The 7,358-nt window shown below is 34.9% G+C and overlaps 1 pseudogene; it reads right to left on the bottom strand.

Moving 5' to 3' along the window:
• Window positions 1–347: 347 nt before the first annotated feature.
• LOC107144410 lies at window positions 348–914 on the bottom strand (annotated as a pseudogene).
• Window positions 915–7,358: the final 6,444 nt, after the last annotated feature.

Below are 7,358 nucleotides of genomic sequence, written 5' to 3'. Positions count from 1 at the left end.
TGAGAACATCTACACATTTTTATAATTGTAGTTTCTTATCTCCATTTTGGTAACCAGTAATATTACCGTAAATATATTTTGGTGCATGTGGTTCATGAAGTAAGATTATTATGTTATAGTACTATGTAAATTGTCAGAAGTCACTAACAGCATTTATTACCTTGGTACATCATACTGGTCTTGTTACTGTACCTTCACATTTATGTGGTCTTTCTGGCTAACCTTCCTCCTCCCAGTCTGGCTATACGGCCAATGCTTGAACCATTAGCCCACAGCAGCAACATTATCATGGCATGACCTAACAACATTGATTTACAGTATCAAGGTTCTGGTCCATAAACCTTTTGCTATAGTGACTTCAATGCTTGAAAAAGAATTTGTGAATAACCCAGATCTCCCAGGATGGCTAGCTCAAATAAGATGATAATGGAAAGAAGCAGCTGGTTGATTGTTACTTTCTGGACATTGGATAGAGAATCTTTCTACTTTTCCTCAAGTTTTCACATGTGCTTCTTAGTCTGTTCTTGGTGTATTCCAACCAGCCTCCTTTTTCTCCCAGCTCTTCTATGATTCCTGAGCCAATCTGATTAATTTTTGTCGCAATACAATCAGAATGCTCATTCCTCAGCCTGTCTGTGCCTTGCAGAATCAATGTCATTGTGATGATAGCAGATTCCTGTGCTCGTTCTCTAAGTTGTATGTGCTAATACTTCACATCTCCTTGGTCTCCAGGTGTGGCAGTCAGAGGTGTGCTGCTCATCTTCTGATGCAATTTGCCAAGATCCTTCTGTTAGTTTTGCAGATTAAACACCATGGGATTACAGAAAGATAGGGGTGAATACTGCAGCTCTTCTTCCATTTCTGCCAGTACTTCATTTGCTTTCTGGTACTTTTAAATCAAAATCTCTATTAAGCTTCTTCTCTATGGTCTTGACTCAACCTGAGCAGTTGCTCCAGGGTCCCTCACTGGTTTTCATGATGGTTACAGAGAGCTTGGGTAGATTCTCAAAATGCTCCAAGGAGACAGCAGAGGTGGTCAAGGTACAAGTCAAAGTAGAGCAATGGTCACTGAAGACTATGGGCACTGGGCCTGCACTTAGCCCAGGAAACAGCTGCCTAGTCTTGAAGCTGCCACCACTGCCTCTTGTCATTCTTTTGACAAATTACCATTAAGTTAATGACTTAGAAAATGTAAATATATCTTATAGCTTTGGAGGCTATTGATGAAGCTGTGTTCCATCTGTAGACTCTAAGGGAGAATAAGTTCTCTTGCTTTTCCAGCTTTTGAAAACCACCTGAATTCTTTGGTTTATGGTTCCTTCCTCCATTTTCAAAGCTAAGCACAGCATTCCCAAATCTCTTTCAAACTGAATCTGATTGCCTATATCATTTAACAAGGACCCTTGTGATTATATTGGGCTTGCTTTGATAATGCTAGATAACCTTCCCATTTCAAGATTTCTAACATATCACATCTACAAAATACCTTTGTCAAGCAAGTAAATTTCAGGATATTAAAGGTGGATATCTTAAGGGAGTGGGAGAGAGATGATTATTCTGTCTACCACAGTGCTCATAATGGATTCAAAACTCTACATCCATATAAGTGATGATTAGATATAATAAGTTTATTATTTTATTCACCTAATCATGACATGTATTTTTGAGTACTTTTAAGAATTCCAAGACCTATTCAGGTCATGTTGTTTAATTGACAAATGAATATTTACTACAACATATAAAACATTTTGACATTTTACAATTTATAGTTTCCCTAATGCAACATACTATTAAAGTTAGGTGAAGATAGATTACATAGATTACGTGTGTAAGCATAAACTCTTGATGACATCTCATTGATATCCATTTAATTGTTTCTGTATCCAGGGGATGTCTCTGTGAGTGCTACTTCATTATTCAATAGGTTAAGGTAGTTTGTGAGTGCTATTAAAATCAATTACTGTTTGTTCATTTTGGAGAACACTGAGGAGAATTAACCTCCAAGTAAATTCCAAGCTGATGGTTAAATTGCTTACTGCTACAGTTATCACATCCATAGAGCATTTGTAAAAGTGCACATTGCAGTGTACAAGGAAACTATCAGCTGAATCACGTCAGTATTAAAAATAAGTTGGTCATTTCTTATAACCTCCCTAATTCTCCTGGGTTCCAGAGGATCTCACTTCAGTTTTTTATTAAGTAAGTATCTATAGCTGACAAGAAGCAACCAAAGTCTTTCAGAAAGTCGGTTAAGACATTCCAAAATTTTATGAATGCTAAATGTTAATGTTAAAATATGAATCAAGATAAATAGTCCATTAATTTCTTTGATAACAAGCACAGAATATTCACAAATTTGTTCTCTAAGGATGATGAATTACAGTGAAGGAATAAATGGTTCAAGATAAAAAAAAATATTTGATATTGTCTCAGATGTCATAGCCCAGTTGGCTTTTAATTTCTAGCACACTGAAGCATCTCATACCAATATAATTATTGGGGTAGTATCTGGTAAATGATTCTGTGGATTTTATAATTTGTTTCAAATTGTTAAATGTTAAAAGAGAATATTTAGGGTTTTCTGACTTGGAAGTCTCATGACAAGAAGAACATAGTCTCATGGCAAGAAGAACATAAACAATTTGGCAATCAAAGATTCTTAGATTATTAGATAATTGAGACCACACAGTCACATTTACACTGCAAAAATACAGATTGACAAAATACTGAAAGAGAATCACAACTTGCCAGGAGTTAAAGGAAATGCCACAGTTGGAGGCCATGCTCGCAAGGTAACTTTATAATTGACAAAAGGCTAGAGACAGTACAGATTAGTTAGAAAGACTCAGGGGTTCTAGGCTTGGGGGCAGGTAAATGAAAGCTTCATTTATTGTATTTCTAGAAACTTTACCAGGTTCTCAAAGAGAAAATCTGAGAAATATTCTCTTGTGCATCTGTAAGGTAAAGGGCAAATTTAGCCACTTGAAATAAACCAAGAGCTCTCTGTTCTTCTTAGCAAGGCATACTTTGACTAAAATTATTTTTGTCAGAACCAACCAAACAGGGATTCTCAAAGCCTAACTGATTTCAGGTAAAGAATATACTCAATTCAGGTTCACTAAAAGACTAAGGCCTAATCATAAGATTACAAAACATTTCACTCACTCCACACCACACATACCATCACATCGTTAGAGGTATGGTACAATAATGGGGTTACAGCTAAGAAAAACTGAAGGCCTCAGACCCTAACCAAAGGATTTAAAATCAGCACACTACAATGATACAGCCACATCAGTGTTTGTAGCAGCTCAATTCACAATAGCTAAGCTATGGAACCAACCTAGGTGCCCTTCAACAGAGATGAATGGATAAAGAAAATGTAGTATATATGCACAATGGAATATTACTCAGCTATACAGAAAAATGAAATAATGGTATTTGAAGAATGGATGGAACTGGAAACTATTGTGCTAAGTGAAATAATCCAATCCTCCAAAACCAAAGATTGAGTATTTGCTGTGATATGTAGGTGCCAACATACAACAAGTGGGAGGTGAAGACTAGAAGTTCACTGGATTAGACAAAGGGGAATGAAGGGAGGGGAGTGGTGATAGGAATAGGAACGACAGTAGATTGAATCAGACATAATGTTCCTATGTTCATAGATGAATATGCCACCAGTACAATAATGCATCAAGTAAAACCAGATAAACAGGATTCTGTTTAGATCCATGTATGTATAATATGTCAAAATCAACTCTACTGTCATGTATATCTGAAGAGAACAAATTAAAAAAAAATCTATAGGAATTTTTTTTTTTAAGTTGAGACAAAAACAAGGATAGTAGAGGAAATTTTACCTTCTGAAACCTTGTGTTACTCAGCTTTTTGCTATTGTGGGAAAATGATTGAGAAAACACACAGAAAGGAGGAAACTTCCTTATTTCACAGTTTTAGAGATTTCAGTCCATGGTCAGTTGACTCCATTGCTTTAAGGCCTATGATGAGGCAGAATATTATGGTAGAAGGGTGTGGTGGACAAAAGCTGCTTATGTCATGGTCAGGAAGCAGAGACAAGAGAGTAAGGAAGGGGCCAAGATAAGATATGACTGTCCCTCTAGTAACCTATTTTCTCCAATAAGGTTCTACCTCCTATAGATTCCAACAGCTCCCATAGTCCATAAATTATGAACACATCAGTGGGTTAGCTCACTGAAGATGTGAGAGTCCTCCTATTTTAATCTCTTTCCACAACCACACCTCTAAAATGCATTGGGACCCAAACCTTCAGAACATGAGCCTTGGGGATACATCAGTTAATGGATGACCCATTGTAGAATATCCATGGAATGAAACATTATTTAGGCAAAAAAGTATCCTCCTAACTGTGCTGTAAGGCCATGAAGAAACAAGGAGGAAACTCACATGATTAAGTGAAAAAAGCCAGTCTGAAATGACTAGATAGTATATGTTTCTAAGTATGTAGTTTTCTAGAAATGGAACATATAGAAATAATAAGGGGAAAGAAGAGATGACTAACAGCACTGAATATCTTTAAGGAAATAAAATTATTCATCATGATGTTTCAATGGTTCTGTATTCTGAAAGGGCTGAGGATGAAAAACTGTCTGCATCAGTGCAAATTTGAAAAACTGAACTCTAAAGTGGATGTGGGTTAGAAAGAAAAATTAATCATTTAGGAAAATAATGCATGAAAGCTGGTTAATAAAAATGAGAATTGAAAATGTTATGTATCCACTGACTATTTCTGTTTGAATAATTTTAACTAGAATTAAATATTTGTAGTTTTTCTTCTGATGTGATGTTTGCATACAATAAAATGTAGCAGTTATATTGTATTTTTCCCATATTTTCAAAAATTCTTGCACATACCAGGCGTGGTGGCACACACTTATAATCCCAGTGACTTGTGAGGCTGAGACAATAGAATTTAGAAGTTGAAAACCAGCCTCAGCAACTTAGTGAGATGCTTGGCAATTTAGTGAGAACCTATTTTTAAATGAATAAATACATAAAAAGGTCTTGGGTCTCTTATTTTTCCAAATGAATTTCATGATTTCTTTTTCCTATTTCTATGAGGAATGACAATTGGATTTTAATTGGAATCGCATTGAATCTGTATATCGCCTTGGGTAGTATGGCCATTTTGGCAATATTAATTTTGCCTATCCAAGATCATGGGAGATTTTTTTTCATGTTCTAAAGTCTTTTTCAAATTCTTTTTTTAGTGTTCTGTAGGTTTCATTATAGAGGTCTTTCACCTTTTTTTTGTTTGTTTCCCAAGTATTTTATTTTATTTGAAGTTATTGTGAATGACATAGTTTTCCTAATTTCTCTTTAAAAGGATTTATCACTGATGTATAGAAATGCATTTAATTTATGGGTGTTGAATTTGTATTCTGCTACTTTGCTGAATTAATTTATTAATTCTAGAAGTTTTCTGGTGGAGTTTTTTTGATCCTCTAAGTATGGAATCTTTTTTTTTTTTTTTAAGAGAGAGAGAGAGGATTTTTTAATATTTATTTTTTTAGTTTTCGGTGGACAGAACATCTTTATTTTATTTGTATGTGGTGCTGAGGATCGAACCCAGAGCCGCACGCATGCCAGGCAAGCGTGCTACCACTTGAGCCATATCCCCAGCCCAAAGTATGGAATATTATTCTCAGCAAATAATGGTAGTTTAAGTTTTTCTTTTTCTATTTGTATTCCTTTAATTTCTTTCATTTTTCTATTGCTCTAGATAGAGTTTCAAGGACTATGTTTAATAGAAGTGGTGAGAGAGGGCATCCCTGTCCTGTTTAGTTTTTAGAGGGAATGCTTCCAAGTTTTTGCCACTTAGAATGATGTTGGCCTTGGATTTAGCATAGATAGCTTTTACAATGTTGAGGTATGTTCCTACTATCCCTAGTTTTCTAAAGTTTTGAACATGAAAGGGTGCTATATTTTGTCAAATACTTTCTCTTCATCAGTTGATACAATCATATAATTCTTATCTTTCAGTCTATTGATGTGATGGATTATATTTGTTGATTTCTCTATGTTGAACCAGACTTGCATCCCTGGAATGAATCCCACTTAATCACTATGTATTCATATGCAATTTGCCAGAATTTTATTGAGAACTTTTGCATCAATGTTCATCAGGGATATTGGTCTCAAATTTTCTTTCCTTGATGTTTTTCTGCCTGGTTTTGGTATAAGGATGATATTAGCTTCATAGAATTAGTTTGGAAGGGTTCCTTCCTTTTCTATTTCATGGAATAACTTGAGAAGTATAGGTACTAATTCTTCTTTACAGATCTTGTAGAATTCAGCTGTGAATCTCTCTGGTCCTGGGCTTTTCTTGGTTGGTAGGCTTTTGATGGAGTCTTCTATTTTCTTGCTTAAAATAGATCTGTTAAAATTGTGTATGTTCTCTTGACTCTGTTTGGGTGGATTATATTATATGCCTCTAAAAATTTTTCATTGTCTTTGAGTTTTTCTATTTTACTGGAGTATAAGTTTTCAAAATAGTTTCTAATTTTCTTCTGTATTTTAATAGTGTCTGCCATGATATTTCCTTGTTCATCACAAATTTTAGTGATTTGAGTTTTCTCCTTCCTTCTTTTCATTGGGATGGATAAGGGTTTGTCAATTTATTTTTTCAAAGAACCAGCTTTCATTTTGTCAATTTTTAAAATTGTTTCTTTTGTTTAAATTTCATTGATTTCCACCCTGATTTTGTTTGCTTTTCTAGGGCTTTGAGATGTAATGTCAGGTTGTTTATTTGTTGACTTTTTCTTCTTTTAATGAATAAGTTAATGCAATTCACTTGGAAAAATAAGAAAGCCAGAATAGCCAAAGCCATCCTTAGAAAGAAGACTGAAGCAGGAGGCATCACAATACCAGACCTTAAACTATATTACAAAGCTATGGTAAAACAAACAAACAGAAAAAAAAAAAAACCAGCATGGTATTGACACCAAAATAGGCATGTAGACCACCAATGGTACAGAATAGAAGACACAGAGATAAAAGCCACATAAATACAGTTATTTAATACTAGTTAAAGATGCTAAAAACATACATTGTAGAAAAGATAGCCTCTTCAAAAAATGGTCCTGGGAGTATTGGAAATCCATATGTGGCAAAATGAAACTAAACCCTTATCTCTCACCATGCAGAAAACTCAACTCAAAGTGGATCAAGGACATAGGAATTAGACCAGAGATCCTGTGCCTAATAAGAGAAAGAGTAGGCCCAAATCTTCATCATGTTGGATTGGGCCCTGACTTCCTTTACAAGACTCCTAAAGCACAAGAAATAAAATCAAGAATTAATAAATGGGACAGAAC

This window comes from Marmota marmota, unplaced genomic scaffold (genome assembly GCF_001458135.2).
Source record: "Marmota marmota marmota unplaced genomic scaffold, marMar, whole genome shotgun sequence".
In the NCBI taxonomy this organism is placed as follows: Eukaryota; Metazoa; Chordata; class Mammalia; order Rodentia; family Sciuridae; genus Marmota; species Marmota marmota.
This window is presented reverse-complemented; position numbering and strand designations above follow the sequence as displayed.